The following is an 18,623-nucleotide window of genomic DNA, read 5'->3' as shown; positions in this document are numbered from 1 at the left end:
CCCTGTCTTTAAATAGTGGCTCACGAGGCGGAACCCAGACCTGGGCACCGTGCTGTCCTGTGGGGCTCGGGAGGGTGCTGCTGGATGGTGCATTTTGTGCTCGCTGTCGCGGGGAGGCTGCGCGGCGGTGCCGGAGCGCTGAGACACGCCGTGCTCGTGTGGCAGTGGCGAGGCGCTGCCGTGGGGAGGCCGGGCGTGTTCCTGTCGTGGAAGTCGGGGCACGGCACGGGCTGTGCACAGAGTAGGCTCCGCGGTGGCGGCTGTGTGTGTGTGCGCGCAGGGGAGTGTGTGTGTGTGTGTGTGTGTTTGTGTCAGTGCATCGCCTTTCCACAATGGTACCGTAATTATCTAGCTGAAACATTCACAAATGGCAAAAAGTTGCAAAATAGATCGACCTCCCTGAGATGAGAAGGAGCCAGTTTCAGAGCTGTGCAACCATCATGGTTTTTTCAATACATTTTATACAAGAGGATCTAGCGAGTGATTCCGATTCAATACACATAATCAGTTTGGAAGTCCTATTTCCATTTGAAAACAGGCCTATTTGCAATCATGAGGGCCGGACACGCTATAAGATACAGGACGCATTCAGAGTAGGTGGTAGGTGAGAGAATCTACAGACAAGCACCAAATATTTTCTTCCTGCTGCAAACCTTTTTTTTTTTTTTTTTTTTTTTTTACACGATGGTATTAATCACAAAGTATTTTTAATCTATTTTTTTAAATATATCCCTTAAATGCTTTAGAAAGCAAGGTTTTGACCTACAGAGAGAGCCCCAGTGGAAAACACACACGCAAAACAAAAGCCCACCAAGCAAAAATGGTGATTGGAAAAGCCTGTTGATTGTCCTATCAATCGCTTGGGGTTAACAGTCATTTAATCAAAAATTCGCCAGGTAAATGATCCCTAGGAAATGGTAATTTATTTTTTTAAAAAGGCCCAAAGGAGGGACAGGTGCAGGGGGTCTTTAGAGGAGCTAGCACCCGCCGAAGCCGGCTCTGCTCCGGAGGAGCCCATCCGCCGGGGCCGGGGCCCGGGGCAGCGCACGCACCCGCCCGCGGTGCCGAGGCAAACCGAGACTCCCCGCGGCCGTGGCCCTCGAGAGCCGCGACCCGTCCTGCTGAGAGGGTGAGGAAAAGGATGCCCAAAAGTCAGACCGCAAAGCTTTGGGGGTGATATGGCGTCAAGGAGGGCAGACCCCCTCTCTCGCCTCGTCCCCCCACCCCTCCCGCAGCCATCCCTACTCCAAGCAGGCACCGCACTTCCCCGCCTCTTCTTGCTCTAGAGCATTTTTTCTTATTCCTCAAGTACCCGTAGCCAGGAGAAAGCCAGGAGGCCTGCGCGTCCTCCACCATAATTATCCCGCCGATAGAAACGGGCAAGGAAGCCGAGGCTCGCCTGTGGGCTCCCAGCCCCGCGCACAGTGAATTAATTGGCGTTTCCCATTTCCCTCATTTGCGTGTTTTTGCGGCGGTGCGCACCGCAGACAGTGCGCCGGAGTTGCAGGCAGCGGCCCGGCCCGGCCCTACCCTTCGCCCTGTTCTCTGTTTGGATTTTGAAGGCAGACACTTGTTTCTTACAGTTAAATAGCGTCCCCGTCCCAGTCACAGCAGTCCTGCTTTCCCGGGCTCCCACCCTCCGCCACACTGTTTTATTCTCTTCCACTTTAAAAGACCAAATCAGCTGTCGGGAAGGGCGGGGGGGCGGATATAGTAAATAAATAAATATTTGAATAAATAAGGCAATGCCATAGAAATCTGAATTAGCCCAACAAGAGGCACAAACTGTTATTACTGACTTGCAAACCACACACACACTGACGGGGATGACAGGTGCGCTTGTGCGGAGCGCCGGGCCCGGCTCTCCCCCGCTCGCTGCATCCGCGGGAGGGGCAGCACCGGACAGAGCTCCGGGACCCGCTGCTCACCCAGCCCCTTCTCACTCCGTTCCCCGCACTTGCAGCCCCTCCTTCTCCCGTGCAATAAAGAGCCGGGAAACTTCTCTCCACTGGGATTTTTACTTTGCTTACCCCAGCCCGCCAAGGAAGACCCGCATTCCTCCCTCCGCGCCAGCTCTTTAGGTCTGAGCCCTAATTAGGACTCGGGCCAGACAGCCCGGCAAGGGGCCGGGTGCTGGAGGCCCCGAACGGCTGCGCTCGCTGCTCTGAAGAGCGTCCTGCCCGGCCCAAGGTTTCACAGTGACAAACCTGCTCTGTCCTGTCCCTCTTCCAAAAAAAAAAAAAAAAAAAAAAAAAGGCTGGGCACTGATCACTCGTGGGACCCTTCCTATGACCAGCCGAGCAACAGGGATAGGGAGCTCCTCCGGGCCGGCTTCACATTCCTGATGGAAATTTGGTCGCGGGGGGAAGCTGCTGGCCAGTTTCTAGAAGGAAGGGGCCCTCGGAGCCGGCGGGCGAGGGGCGCCGCGGGGCTCCGAGCGCAGCGCTCCGCGGGGATTACCACCCTGTGCGCCCAAGCGGGGCTTCGCTGTCACCGCAGTTTCCAAGGGAGAGCTGCTTTCCCCCTGCCCAGTGGCCGGAGCTGATTCACCCACGAAGACCACGGTGTGGGCAAGTGGGTATGGGGTGCGGAAAAGGAGAAAGGAAAAGGACCAACTAGTCTTAGGAAAAGTTACTTCCCAGCACAAACACCGATGGTTTTATTCATGTGACGTGTCCCACCAAAACATATGTGATAATCATGGGGAGCCAGAAGTAGATTTTGGCCCCACGTGTTTTTCCCTTCTCCTCAAGACGCCCAGTTGAATCGCGCCGAATTTCTCGTCACCTGGGAAAAACATTCCAGGGCTCTCAGCAGAACAGGGAGACGACTCCGATCCGATTTCCTTTTTTACATAATTCCCAAAGAACAGTCTAGTTCTTTGTGCGTGCATGTGTGTGTGTATGTGACCAAGATACAGAGGTATATCGGGGGTCAAAACTTTATCCACACCGGTAACAGTTCCGAACTAGAAAGACGCGCCACCCCCAGAAGCATCGCGTGCTTTCAGTCTCTTATTCCAGTCGTAATTTAAGAACTACTCCTACCCCCATGTCAACCGCGCTTCGGCAAAAGGAACAGGCGAACGTTTTAGGAACAGAAGTGACCTAAAAATCAGTCGTGCTACAAGTGTATGTGTGTGTCCCGTGTTAATGCAGACCCTCTGCAAAATCATGCATGTACGCTGAGGTGTGCGCAGATGCGTCTTCGCGAGAGTGTGTTCATGTAGAAAAGCGTTTATATTCTTGTTGAGTTATTCAAAGGTACAATAGAGAGCCGCACTAAATCAGGGTGAGATTTGCAGGGAGATAGGGTTAATTCAGTATACAGAGAGCTATGAGGGGAAAAAAGAGGTCATTAAACCCAAAACTTATCAGAGGGTCATAGAAAAGGCTGTGTATTTCTGTGCATCTCTTGCCAAAGCGCAGACGGACTTTTTATTCCTCTTTATTTACATATTCGTTTGATTTACATATTCACTCCTGGACAGTGGTCAAGCTATCGATGGGATGGACATATTCCAAGGTATTTTGAAAAGATACCGACCATTGTTTTAAGGTTCCTGCACGGGTTTTTAAATGAGGGAACCGGGAAGGAAAAGAAAAAGGAAAAAAAAAAAAAAAAGAAAAAAGAAAAAAGAAAGCAAAACGGCACTCGTCCAAATGACTAACATTAAAAGAAAAAAATCTGTTGCTAATATTTCAAAGAACAAAGGGATGGATAATTCTTATGGTCAATGAATGCAAACTAAATACCAAAGCATCTTCAGGAATAAAAGAGAGCAGATGATAGATTTCATTAAATATTTCACATTTAAAAAAATTATACCTTTTATATGTACTTGTCCTTAACCTTTAAAAGGAACTGCTGTAAATACAAGATCCATACTTTCTCTAATAGATTTTAGTAGGAGCTGGTGACAGAGAACTGATTTCTTTTCTATTAGGCTTTAGTACATCTTTGTTGAAGGCCTGCAGAATGACCAGGGATTAGATTTGCATCTCTTAGACTCCCTGTGTGGTCTTTGTAAGGAGCTTGTAACTGTTAAAAATGACTTGTTAGGAAGCGTGTGGGCTCTCATCTCTTTGCTTTTGACAGAATGATTGTGAAATTCAGATTGTTCTTATAGGCTTTAGCCTGCAGATTCCACCTGAGCCTTAAGCAATTAGAGCTTAATCTCAGTGCAATCATATTTGAGTTAGAATTTATTGCACTTTGTTTACTTCAATTAAAGAGCTACAGAATATTTCGGAGCAGTTTTTAAGTGATATTGTCCAGGCAATAGTTAATTTTTTCAACCCCTGAATGTTATCCTTACCGCCCCATCGCTCGGCGGTTTGGAGTGCAAAGCACTCTTCGGGTTTCCCGGGCGAAAATGAATAGGAAACAGCAGGAAAGAAAAAACAAGCTGAAATTCCTTGCGACGCGGAGGGGAGAAGATGCCTGCTGCATCCCTTTCTTCTAGGAGCCGGCGGGAGTAGCGGCTTGCCCCTGGGCAGGACCCCTCTGCCTGCGAAAGGGAAAACCTGGTGGCGGGAGGGGGTGAGCCATCCCCGGGACGGGCCCAGGGCTCGCCGCCTTTGGAGCGGTGCCGGCCGCGGCCGGGCCGGGTCCCCGGGGATGTCCCGCTGCCCACCCCGCCCCGCGGCGGCAGCGCTGGCACGGACAGCCCCAGCACATCCCCCTGCAAGGCCACACCTAGCCGCGCCACCTGCCTGCCGCTGTCCGAGACTTTTACTGGCAGGCTACACGCTGGTGAAACGGGAAAAACACACACTCAAAGGAGTTATTTCCTCGCTCGTACGACAAGTTTCTATTTGTGTTCAGGTTTCATATGGACAGCCCGAGAGGGATGCTTTTACTACTGACATTCACATAATTACGGTTTTCAAGTGCCATCCTCTCATTCCTTTCTTCTTTTTTCCCCCCCAACCCCCCAACCATTAGGGCTTCTCGAAAAGTCTTTATCAAATCTCTGTGATTTAAACTCAAAACTTTTCAAAAAGATTTAAAATTTGAGGCTATTCTGTTTAAAATTCTGTTTAAAATTCCGCCCCCCCCAGTGAGAGAAATATTTTCCATGGGTATACTGTCAGGGCCCGATCCTTTTCCAGCTGAAGTTACAATGAGAGACCTCCTCCTCCTCTTAGCAGAATAGGATCAAGCCCTTCCATGCTAATAGAGGTTTAATAGCATCAGCACATGCCCAACAACCACCATTATAACCTTGACCCTGTCAGGTGCAATGATATTGCTTCTCCTAAATTTATCCTGCATTTCCTTGGTGACAGCAAACAGCTCTCTATCACCTCTTGCAACCCACAATAACCCACAGGCAGTGATACCAATAACTCACTGCTCTTTTGTTATTCTTTGCCCTAGGAAGTCTAATAACTAATAATAGTAAAACATAATCTCTCTATCTGTATCTTTCAGCCCCATCAACCTGTGCTGCTCAGAACGTTTCAGCCCGATGGTGACTGCTGAAGTATTCAAATTGTCATCTTTCTAAAAATGAGCGAGTTACCCTCTGAATAGCCTTTGCTGTAATGTTGAGTGTGGAACGAAATGCTGGAGTGCAAGAGTTCCCATGTATACCCTGCTCCATAAGTGTGCTGCTAGGCTTGCTCCATTTGCCCTGAAAATTTCTTTACAGGGAGCATTGGGGTAGTCTGGCATTATCACTTTAAAAACTTTGTTTCAGGGCTGTTAGAGGGATATCAGTCTGACTTTTCTTTCTTGCAGGATTATTGCTAAACCTCAGCTTTTTACTACTTCCTTGGACATCCCATAATTTACAGTTTGTCTTTTGCTTTCAGTCCAATAGCCACAGACACAATTTTTCCGAACAAAACTTGATATTTACTTGAAAGGATCTATATATATTTCTCCATAATAAAGTGCTCTTCAGACCTTTCTTATAATGTGGAGATACATTCACCAAATAATCAGTGCTGTAAGAAAATAAAATAGTAGAATACAACAATACTCTCTGCAGATTGTAGGATGCTCCAAACCAACTGATTTTAGTGCTAAAAAAATTATTCGTATTAAAATGGTGTCATGCAGGCAAAAACATTTTCTTCCTGAAGCAATAGCCAATTCTTACCTTGAAAGATTGTTAAACAGATGAAAGCAACTCAGGCCACAGCTTAATCTGTTTTACATTAGGCTTGAACTGAGCTGAAATAGTTCAAATGACAAGACTTTTTTGGGTATCAGTCCAAGAGTAACCCTGTATCTCTTCTGTCCCTCCTCCTTCCTCTGCTTGCAGCACCTGTGACTGTGTGTGTGGCTTATTCACAGAAGGCAGAAAGATCTGGACTTATAGCAAAGTAAAAACAGCAAAGGTTCTACTTCGACAAAATAAACTGACAGCTTCAGTACTATCCTTGCTTGAGACAGAACCAAGAACTAGAGAAGCAATAAAGGAGAGGCTAAAGCTAGGAGGTAGAGGTGACATTTTTCTCAATATGCATGTATTGAAAAATGCTTAAAGAAAAGGAAAAAAACCAGGGAGAATGAAGTATTTTCTTCTAGCATTATCTCATACAGGATTAGGATAATGAGAGAGGCTGCTGTAAGAATGGAGAGCAAGCATGAAGAAACAAGCCAGAGCAATGCTAACATGGTCAAAGCTCTGCAAAACCAGCATGGCATCCTGTTCTCCAAAAGACTCCAGACTTTATTAGAATTAGGAGGCAGCTGATCAGACTGTAGCAAGTGAGCTCAGTTCAGTCTATTTGGATGATTTTGACACTCCATGGAGGAAGGGGTTTTACATCACAGTAACATGGAAAAGTTGTGTGCTGAAATTGAAGAGGGAGCAAAGGAGCCTTAAGTGAGAAGTCTGAATTATGCTAAGAGGCATAGCAGCAGGCTCTTTTGATATGGAAAGTGAAATACGACCTGCAACCAACCACTTCCTAGGATGTGGAGGAAGTCTTTCCCACTAGAGAAAGGGTGGACCCAGTGTTATCAAAACCAGATCTGTAGAGAAGTTTGAGAAAGGCCTTCAAAACATTCAGAAGTGGCCTTGTTTTCCTTGTGCTGAAATTAATGGAAAATCTTTCTTGGCTTCTAAAGATGTAATTACATTATTCCTTTAGTGAGTATTTTTGGGAAGCTCAGAGGTGAGATTTGACTTCTACAGAAGCCAGTAACAGTCAAAAACCCTCAACGCTGCACACAGAACAACACTTTTTAATGGAGTTTTTTTTATATTTTGTTTTATTCTGAAGTCCTCTGTGTTACAGGTATACTTAAGCAAAGAAATAAAATGATGAGTTTTCCTGCCTTTTTTTTTTAGGGCTGTAGTCACTTGGACAGATCTATTCTGGAGTGAAACCTGATGCATCCAATTCTGGCTTACAGATTCAATGCACTGGGATTTCTTATGAAACAGTGAAAAATTTGTCTGTAGAAAGGAAGACCTCAGTGACAAAAGCATTTCAGTATTTTTTCCTGTTCTTATCTAACAATTTAGTTAAGTGAAACCCAGATGTCAAGACTGCTTTCTAAAACATAAGCTGCAGGACAAACATGTCCTCTAGCCGTAAAAATAATGGAAACACATTATTTGTAAGCCTTGACTTTTCAATATATGATCTATGCAATCTTTATTATTGATTGTTTTAAGATAATGTGCCCAGAGCAATGAAATAGGTCTATTTTTCACATTTTTGAGTAGAAAAAATATGCTTTGGTCACAATCTGAATTTTGTCAAGAACCGTGAAAGGTAGATGTCTCTAAAGAGGACAACAGGCTTCAAAAATGTGTTTGCACGTTCTTTCTGGGTGCCTTGTCTCAGTCAGGCCAGCCTATTCCAAAACAGTCAGGAAAAAAAGTGAATGATCCAGAGTCTGCTTGGCAATGAAGAACTTGCACTGTAATATACACTAGTACCAAAGCTTGGAGGAATAAGGAAAGTGAGATGGTGTATTCTGGAAGTTCTCTGCTAATCTTCACTAACTGAAGTGAAGAAAAATTCTGCCACTCATTTCCAATAGTGTGCTGCACCAATAAAACCCAGGGTCTAATGAAGGGGTAAGGTTCATGGAGGTGTATGAGGCTATTACAGTTTAGACAAAAATCCTGGTAATACTGCAGGGACAGGAAAGAAATGGGGATGGTGTGAGTATTCAAAAGTTCATAGAAACTAGAACATTATTCATAGAGCAATGGTTAGGCTTAGAGAAACAATTATATGAAAAGGCAAAGCCAAATCAGATCAGTAGCTCATATAACTCAGTACCCTTTCCTTGGACAACAGTACTACCTATAACTTCTAAAATAAGATGTTCAAAGTGTCTAACTATAGAATAATTGGTTTAAAAGAGTGCTGTTTGAAGTAGTTAAGTATAGAACAATTGGCTTCAAAGAGTGCTATCAGAATTGTGTCTGGAAGCCTTCTGAACTTCATTAATTCTTGGATTTCCCCAGGTGTATCTGGGTGTACCAGGAATATCAACACCTTTGAACCATGACAATTCACATTTGGCTGTTCAAGGTCTCACTTTTTCTGAGCTCTTAAAGAGGCAGGTTACATAGGGCAACTTCTTTTGTGGTGTTATATTAAAGTTAGGGTTCCTCTTTCTCATAGTACTTTTTATCTTGGAATCAGTTCCATCATGATGTTCATGCACCTTTTTTCTAGAAGCTGCAGAAATTGGAGGAACCTGTAGAAACCATGTTTTTCCTGTTGAATCAGTAAGCAATGTTGTAAGATCCAAAGGTTTTCTCTTATTTCTAATGTCCTCTTCGGTGTTATATAGTTTAGAGGATGAGCTATATACATCACTATTTTGAGCAGTACAAATGTTATGCTGAGTAGTTGGTATGTCCTCTGAAGAAAAAGAACCACAAGATTTTATGAGTTTTTTCATAATAGGAGCAATCACCACTTGCTTGTTTACTGCACATAGCAAATGGAAACAAAAATACATCCCACAATCCAAACTCTTTTCTCTTCCTATATGATACTCTTAGGAGTATTGGGATTTAAAAAAAAAATCTTTGCAAATACAAATGGTATCTTCCTTTTTGTTCTCTCTATTGTACTCTATTTTCACTCCAGTTCAGAAGTGTCATTTTAGTTATATTTATTTATGGAATACAAGCAATTTTTTTTGTATATGAAATCAGTGAAGTGTGTTTTTCCAGGGCAGTAGCAAAGAGTTTGAGGTGACACAGTAACTAGGAAAAAAATTCCTATAGTAGATGTCATTTTAATTAAGTAGAAAGAAATGTGACACCTTAGAGCTGAAAACCTAGGCTAGACAAAATCCAGCTGAAATAAGGTGCAAACCTTTACCAGTGAAGGTGTAAGAATGATAGATCCTCCATCACTTTAAATTGAAGTTGTACATCTTTCTGCAGCACACACAGAACTCTGATGTAGAAACTTCTGGGTGACATGTGGTCACCTGCTGTGTGCAGGCAGTAAGACACAAGATACACACTGGCTCTTTCTTGTCTCAGTTTCAGTAACTCTGAGGAATCCTATACCAACAAAGCCTCTTTGTCCTTGAAAGGTCTCAATGCTCTCTTTTTCAGAAAGGGTATTACTGGAGATCAAGACCGTTAACCACTCAATTACAGAGGTAACACTGATAACCTGACATCTACATCTATGCTACACCCAACCTGAATTCAATATATAGAGAAGTTTGCAAAGCTTTTATCCTTATAAAACTCTGGAACAGCGAATAGGAACAAATGTTTCCATTGGAGAAAAGTACTTCTTGTCTCTATGTTTATGCTCAGTATACATGGAAACACTGCTTCTCTGTACTTACTGTGTCATCCATCCCATGTGTAGTCTCAACAAGCCAGTGAACCAATTCCAGCCACCTCCCTTCTCAGGGAGTGGCATTACTTACTCATCTTGGCTGTTGACAAGTCCATCCCATACACAGCATTTGAAGTCCTGGGGTCTTTTCAATCTCAGGAACATGGGTTTCTCAACAAAACAAGACAAACTGCCATCACACAGGCACATGAATGTACTGAAATCTTAATTTCCACTGAAAAGTCCACACTAAAACCCCCACTAATCCATAGTGCGTGGTATTGATCAGTTATTACAGGGCTCCCATACTCAGTCCTGAGACAAGTTCCCTGAAGGTTTCAGTCTGTCTAGAGAAAGCAGTCACATGATGGAAACCCATGGGCACCCATTTTTCATGACTCTATCCAAGGTACAGTTGTTTTGGGCTCTTTGGGTATGTGACTCAAGAGGAAGAGGCCCCCAGAAAGCCTTTACCACCTGTCTTTCACTAGATTTAATACTTCTCTTTCTCACTGCCATAGCCCCACTTTTCTGCCCCCTATGTATCTTCTCTGTTTCCAGTCTAAGTGTTTCTGCAGGGAAAGAGAGAATGAGAGGGCACAGGAGTCAGCTCTACTGCCAGTTCGTGCTGGTGTATCAGGAGCTAACTGGGGTTGAAGAATGTACTTGGACAGGCTGCTGCAATAAGCCTTTAACACCTCAAGTGAAAGGGCTTCTTCAAACCCAACACAGTCAGGAAAAGGAAAAATCTCAATTAATCTGAAACATGGTTTTCACTTTTATGCTAAGAATCAGATTAACTTTTCAATTCTAACTTCATATCCAGTACAGTACAATTGAAATAAGGTTTGAGGGTTGCTTTTAGAAATCTTTGCTCCACCAAAATACTTCCAATAAGGGGACTGCCAGAAAAAAAACAGCATGGTACTTTCTAATGGAATAGTATGATTTGCTCTCAATGTGAAGCACTATAGACCAATATTATTTTTTAAAAATGCACATGGTTTGGAGACCTGAGATGTTAGATATATGGCCTATATAATATATCTCAGTGACCCAGGAGATATATTCTGACTGTACAGGAATCGCAATCACATTTTTCAGATGTCTCTAACTCTCAGAGTTAACCAAGTATAAACATAACAACGAAGTTAATGCCTTCAGAAAACATTTCAATTTTAGCTACTTTGTTTTCAAAGTCTTAGTAAGTAATGACACGAAGGAGACAAAGTGGGGGGAATGCAGATGGTAATAATGGGAACTCAAATGGCTGCACAGGAAGAGGAAGATAAAAAACCCAAAGGAAAATCATAAAGCCAGAGGAAATAGGAGGATATGGAAGAATTGGACTATATACTGCTTGTTCTGAAGGAGAGAATTCTTCTTTTTGAATACTTAGTTCCACAGAAAGGCATTTAATACAAATAGGTGATCAAATACTGATTTATTACAAGCAGTGTCTATTTTCTTTGGAAACCTACCAAAAGCTGTAATGTCAGTATGTATTTTTCTGTGGATGAAAAAGAGTGAAAAACTGTCCATGCTCTGAACTGTCACGGATTTATGCTTTCTCTACTGCATGGGTGACCACTGTCACGCACAGGGCGTTTCTGGTGCAAAGGTGATGATGATGTATAGATTAAGAGGAGTTTAATCATCTCATTGCAGTATCTAAACCCCAGAAATAGGCCCAGCTTCAACTAGGGAAAAAGAGTGAGAGAAGAGTTTTACCCAAATCAAGAAAACAGGTTAGAGAGAGCAGAAGAAATAGGCTCAATGATCTTCTGGAAATTTGTAGCATGAGGGGGAACAAGAAAATAGCCTGCTGAACTGTGCAGCTAACATCTCAGTCACAAGTCTCCCCTTATTCTCTTTGCTCTCAAATCCCTAGAAGCAGCAGGAGCAGCATAACAGAAACAAAAGATGTAGTACACTCTCACTGACCCTGAGCCTGAAGAGGCCTCTCAGCTCCAATTCCACTTTATAGAAGTGTGATTTCATAGGGGTCCAAGAATATGTCATGGTTGTCTGAGGGGCATAACAGTGGGTGGAGAGAAAAGGTAGGTCCTACCTACTGTCAGCATAAAATATACACAGTATTTCAGTTGGTATTGATTTCTTCTGCAACCCCACAGCTGACAGACTTCACTCTGGTGTTTGCACTCTGCAGTTTGTTTTTGCATATTTTAGCCATAGGAGAATCTGGTGGCCCAGAGGGTCAGTGAGAGCAGTGAGCACAGACTGATCACAAGGTACGACTTCAAAAGATGCAGATTCCAAGTGGGAGATAGAGCTCCCATTGCAGAATGGGGATAGGTTCCTATATGATGCAGAGCTGAAGTTCTTGAACCTGAAATCTTCAAATTACTAGTTTTAGACCTTCTGGGTTTTGATTAATGTCTTGTTCTGACTTAGAGTCAGTATGGACAAGAATGAAGACACTTTCTAGGAAAAATAAACCAGTGCTTTTGAAACAAGAATAAAGAATTTGAAAAGTGGCATGAAGAGGTGATGAGTAAATTAGCAGTCAGATGAAAATTACAGATTTCTTTTGTGTGTGTGTGTAGTTAATGGGAAACATCAGATGTTTAAAAGCAAATTACTTAGAAGTGGTGGTTTGTTTTAATACATTGCGCTGCATATCTCTAGATACTAGAATTCCAGAGGCACCAGCTAAAGTCAGATGATGAATTCTTACACATTCCACACATCTTTAATATTTAAACAGCCTGATTTACAAAATAAGAAAATGCCTGCTTTTACAGCACTGAAATAGCTTTTTATTATTCCAGTTTTTAACTTCCTGAATGTATGTATCTCCACAGATAAACAGAGGTAAAGGTAAGATGTATCTTGTGTATGAGAGAAGGGAAAAGAAATAATTGATTTTCTTCCAGCTTTCTCTATGTCTGGACTTGCTTTCTTTGTACATCTTCCTCAAAAATGTAGCTCTGATTTAGAAATGCAGTCACAAAGCAGTATGTTTCGCATACACACTGTACTTAGAGAAGGACACAAATTCACCAAATTACATTTTACTTTAAAACATAAAAAGCAATATGTCAGTGGAAATCTTCCTAGCGTATCCACCAAGAATTTATTAAAAAAAAAACAGTTAAAATTTTAAGGATATTGAATTTATCTGGCTTTAAGCAAAAATCTATTGAACAGCAAAATAAAAGGTATTGTACTGCGTATTCCTGCTTAAAACTGAGAATAACACTAGAGCATTGCTGTTAATTAGCTCCAGTCAACATGAAATGCTTTACAACATTTCTTAGATCAGTTCTTCACCTGAGCTTTAAAATAAACATTTACCATATAAACAAAACATTTATTACACAAAGAAAATAACTAGAAAGTACATAGGTTTTTAATTCAAATGATGGAGTTATTTCAGACAGTATTTGTGTATCAGAGAAGACATTTTAAAAAATTTCCATAAAACCAGAGGTTAAACCACTGAACAATGTATTTTTTAATTCTGTTTGTGTGTGTTAATATCTGTTCTTAATCATCAAATAATATATATTGCTTTTTAAAAATCTTTTAGCCTTTCTGCACTTATTTTAATTTTTGTGTACTTCAGTTATCTGTTATGCAAGAGAATCATTTGTAAAGGCGTCATATAAAAATCTCCATTTAATGCATTATAAATAATGAAGTGCTACATTATAATAATTATTTCCATATTAACTGAATGCACAGCTGAGTCACCTGTATTAAATGTCTACACTTTGCTTAATGCTTTTAAATAGCATCTAATATTTCTTCTTATTGCAATTATTCAACTGATATTCTGGCCTAAAGGAGGGTGCAGAGTTAGCTTGTATAAGGCCAACAACTTTCAAAGGAGAAGCACCCTATTTAATGCATTATATCTATGTAATTTAATTTTGATTGTGCAACGTGTGTATTTAAAAGACACAGACTCTTTGCATCATGCATTTCAAAAAGGCACTAAACAGCTTCCCATTTTACGTAACAGCTGAGATGAAATGTCTAAAATGCTTTCTTTCCAAAATGTGGCTGTAACTTCAGAGCGAAGGATGCCAAAGCTTGTCTGTGGACTAACATCTGTTAAAACATCAGAATACAGTATTTGCTTTAACAGGTATTATTTTAAAATCTGGGATTCAGTATTCACTGTGTACATATTTATAAACATGTACTTTTGTTGAGGTCAGAGGCAATGCTTCCAAACTCAGAATAATTTTTTTTAACAAGAATACATACTAGACTGCAGAAAGCAAAAAAATATTTTGCAAAAAGTAGTATTAAGCGAGACAGCTCTTTTTATGAACTTTCTGAATCCTAGCAACATGTTTTCCTCAGACATTATTTATTATTTGTTCACCACTGCTCTTCATGTTGTAACAACAAATGAGTAGTACTAAGATATTTTCTGTCCCTCAATTGTAAATACCAGACCCAACCGAAAAGGGGCCACCTTCATTACAAAAGTGAATGGGGTTTGGCAATAGGATTAATTAGGAAGAGGGAATGTAAGGATTCACACTAAAAAGAAAACTACCTTGTATCATTAGTTTGATTGCTTTGGGAAAAAAAAAAGGAAGAAAGAAACAAATAGTAAAAAACAATCTCAAATCCTTTTAAATAAGAATTGAAAATAGAAGTAAATGAAATTTCAAAGACCGCTCTTAAGCTTCTCTGAAGTCTCATTTGTATTTAACAAACTACTGCAATAGAGCATATGTCTTCAAATTATTTAATGCATCTATTACAGGAGATATCCAAAACTGACCAGCAGGACAATTGTGCCATTCATGTTCATGTTTCAATTAAACATTTGTGAATGAGACACTTTGCTTGTAAAGACTGCAATGTTCTTAACACGTTGGCGATTTTATGATCAGTGGCTAATGAAAAATCACATGGCTGACCCCATTTTTTTAGTAAATACAATGTCAATGCCTCAGTGCCGACTGTGAGTATTAAAGCAGTCACAGAATTGTTTCTGAACTCATTGTCTCTTAAAGCAAATATATCTCAGGGAAAGGTCAAATGGTTTAGGCAAAAATATTTGAATCCTTTTGATAGATGAAGTCATAAAGGGAGTTGTGGAGCTACAGAAAGTTGATACTAGACTTTGGCTGAATAGGAAGGTATACTGTGTGAGAAATTTTAAAAGACAAAATTCAACCACTTTGTCATAATTTTCAACAGCAAAATTATCTTCCACTAATATGGAGAGAATCTGCTGTGCTGTGTACAACTGAAAAGAAAAACTTTTAAAGAAAAAAAATCACGAGCACAAAGCAGTCTATCAAACACTTCTATCTAGAAAATACTGGCACTTAATTCTGGTCTTCTTCATGCTCCTTGGCTGAGGATCAAAATTCTTATTTGGACAAAACTCTCACAGCTGTCTTTCTCTAGATTTTTGCCTAAGCAGAAGTGACAAGAATTTGCCATTTTGTACACCAGCCTGGTTTTCTGCACTCTCGTACAAATTTAAGCCACTGGCTTCAGCTAAATTATTTTTGGTATACATTATTGAATGAGAAAGAGCTGATCCCTTGGATTACACATTTTATTTACATAATGTAAATGTAACTCTAAGTCTTTTCATGAAATTACCGCTAATGAAGCCTTGGAAATTTATTGATGGACTGGGGAAATCTTCCTGTCCTAATCTTCTCTTTTGTGTGTTACTTATTGTAATAGAATCAATAAAAACAACAGTACTGAGAAAGGAAGTAGAAGAAAGAAAACTACTTGGTGGCTAAGCACACAGGCACAAAGGCATAGAAAACAGCAGCACAGGGATGAAATATTCTTTACAGAGTGCTCCTAGCCAAAATGAAATGAATAAGCCATATGAAATCCTGCTTCAACTTTTACATTAGTATAAAGAAAACTGAATTTTAAAGTGTGCTGCATTCAATTATGAGAAAGATTGAAGCAACATATATTTTAGAGTTAAAAGTAAACATACAATAAATGAATGAATGAGGATTACACGGTAATCTATTTAGAAAATCTATCTAAGCAGGCCTGACACTGAAACACATTTTGGGAAAGATCCATAAATATGGTATTCAGATGTAAGAACTGCAGGATCCAACTGCTATGCCTGCAATTCTTTAATACAAATGAATATATTTAACTTCTATCTTTATTAAGTAAAACAAATCTTATCCATAACAAACTATTTCTTTTTCTGGGAGAAATATATTTTTTAAGACCATGCCTATTTAACTTTTAAGGTCTAAAAAAGATTTCTTAAGCAACCTCACAAACAGATGCCTAAATAGGGCAGGGAAACAAAGAGAAAGTGTTGATAGAATACAAACTCATCTATCATATTTTTAGTTATTAACAAACATGAAGTACAGAAAGATGGTCCAAATCCTCTTTATTTGGCCAACCAGTTCAAAGGAGCTACTTGCACCAGGAGAGCAGAGTTTTGGTCAAATAGGGGTTCAGAGGAACCTTTAAAAGTAGTACAGAAAGGGAGAAGACTCTAGCGGAATGTTTCCCCTGGGAAGCGTGGTTTACTGCAAAAGCAAGAACATAAAAATTGGATCTGAAATACACAGTTCTTACTGAATCGGCTGAAGTCAAAGAAGTTCAGGCACACTGAAAAGTGAGTGTAAACTCACTTTTATGCTGTATGTGGTTGGGGGCATGATATATACCTTTCTCTCAGACTTGACTGCAGGCAGAAAACATTCTGAAGGACCTTTTGTTTGATCTCTGGTGGCTGAGTATCTACCTTGGGCTTTCTCCTTATGTATGGATCTACTGAGACGTGCTGCTGTTGAATTCAACGGAATTGAGCCCTAACTGTGATTGGGATATGAGGACACATAATTAGCTGTGTTAGAAAACTGACCCTCAGTCTTTCATTAAGATGGAATTTTACCCTGTAAAATTTGAATTAGTAAAGACATTTTAATCAGGAAAATAAAATAACCAAATGATTCTCCTCTGTTGTTATTTTTACACCGCAGTGAGACAATGGTAGGGAAACTCACTTTAGGTGATATCACTTAATTAGGAAAAGCATCCTAATCAGATCCCCCTCCAATTGCAATAACTGTGGGGAGTCAAGTACATTTCTCTATCAAAGTAGGAAGCTGCACTGAAGTATAGATATTGATAATTTAAACTGTGATACAAGAGCAATAGAAGAGAGGACACAAACACTAAGAAAGCAACCTCCTATTTTCTATACCCCAATTTCAGGACTGCTTCTAAAAATACATGTTACAGCTCTTATGACATTTCTGCACCTCCACTTACTAAAATAATGGCAGGATCACTACTTTCATATCTAAGACTCAATGACACAGCACATAGACTACTCTCATTAGTGATTCAGTATGAGTAACTGAGACCACCTCACTCCTTACATTTTCCTGGTATTTCTGTCCATCTTACTTAGTGTTGTATGTTATATAAGGGAAACCTGGAGCCTTTTATGGCCACAGAGAATCTCTTGCTGGAAGGTTCATGTGGTTAGCAGCTATACTGCCTGGTACTTTTGGAAGCACAGTAACCCCACACCCTCTTTTTCAATTAAGGCAACTGTGGATTAATGGTAAGTTAAGCCTCCTGTATTTATAAGTATGCTTACAGTTTCCCTCTTTACATTTATCTTCAATACTATGAGTGCCCATTAATGATAGCATTTTACACCATTCAGTTTTTTCCTTAGGAAAAGTGGCTTTGGCTTACTGGACCTGATACTTTGCCTTCTGCAGCACACCAATGCAAAGCCTAGGAACTCCAGAAATCCCCTTCAGTTTCAGAGTAAATCTTAGGGTGTATTTCCATGAATCAGGTTTTTAGTGAGGTACCTCCCCCTAACTACAAGTAGCCATGCATAATAAAAGCTGTACAGAAGGGAAAAGGAAATAAATACTAAAGCACTACCAATTACCTGCAATTAGTTGCATTGCCAACACCAATCATTGAAAAGTTACAAAACAGGCTTTAAGATAACAATTTTTAATACATGTGTAAAATCCTGTTTATGCACTTATTAATTTGTATTTGGTTTACCCCAGAGTTTTCCTAAGCAAACAGCTGTTAGCAACTTCAGCACTAACTTGGGGGGAAAAAAATCCATGCTTATATATTGACTGCACAGTGTATAGTAGATTTAAAAAAAAGTTTTTAAGAAAGTTCTTCATCAAATACTCTGAAATTAAACTGTTCTGGCATAAGATGGTAAGTTTTCTGCTTTGAGGACAGGAATAAATGTCTAGGTTTTACCATGTTGAAAAATATGGAAGTACATTACCAGTACATTCTAGCTAAACTCTGTTCAGAATACTCCTAAACAGCGAGAAAGTGGGGGTGCCATGAGTAAAGAGAGACTGTTGTTGATACTCTTCAAAACTAGAGCTGATTATGGAGAATTTTAGAAAGATCTCAAGATCTCACATTGAGTAAGTGGCCACTAAAGTGACTATTGAACCTAATGTTGATGTATGCAAAGTAACAAATCTGAAGAAAAACAATCCCTTTACATACAGCTCTACATATGCAAAGATAGGATCTAAATTAACCAGTGGTGCAGGAAGGAGCTTTTGGCCATCTTTTTGTATAGTCCTCTGAAAATATCATTTCAATGGTCAGTAATGACATATGAGGAACATGACATGTTAGAGATTACTGGGGGAGATAGAGAAGAAAACAGAAAGTATCTCTGTGTCAATGAACAAATTCATAGTGCAGCCACACAGTAGACTATACCCCTACACTGAAGCCACAACACAGGAAAATAAGGATTCAGGAAATCCATAAAAAAATGGATTCAGGGAAAAAAAAAAAAAAAAGAAAAAAGAAAAGCAGATCAGA

The sequence above is a fragment of the Passer montanus genome, unplaced genomic scaffold (assembly GCF_014805655.1).
Source record: "Passer montanus isolate IOZ18808 unplaced genomic scaffold, ASM1480565v1 scaffold18, whole genome shotgun sequence".
Classification (NCBI taxonomy): Eukaryota; Metazoa; Chordata; class Aves; order Passeriformes; family Passeridae; genus Passer; species Passer montanus.
Note: the sequence above shows the minus strand (reverse complement) of the source record.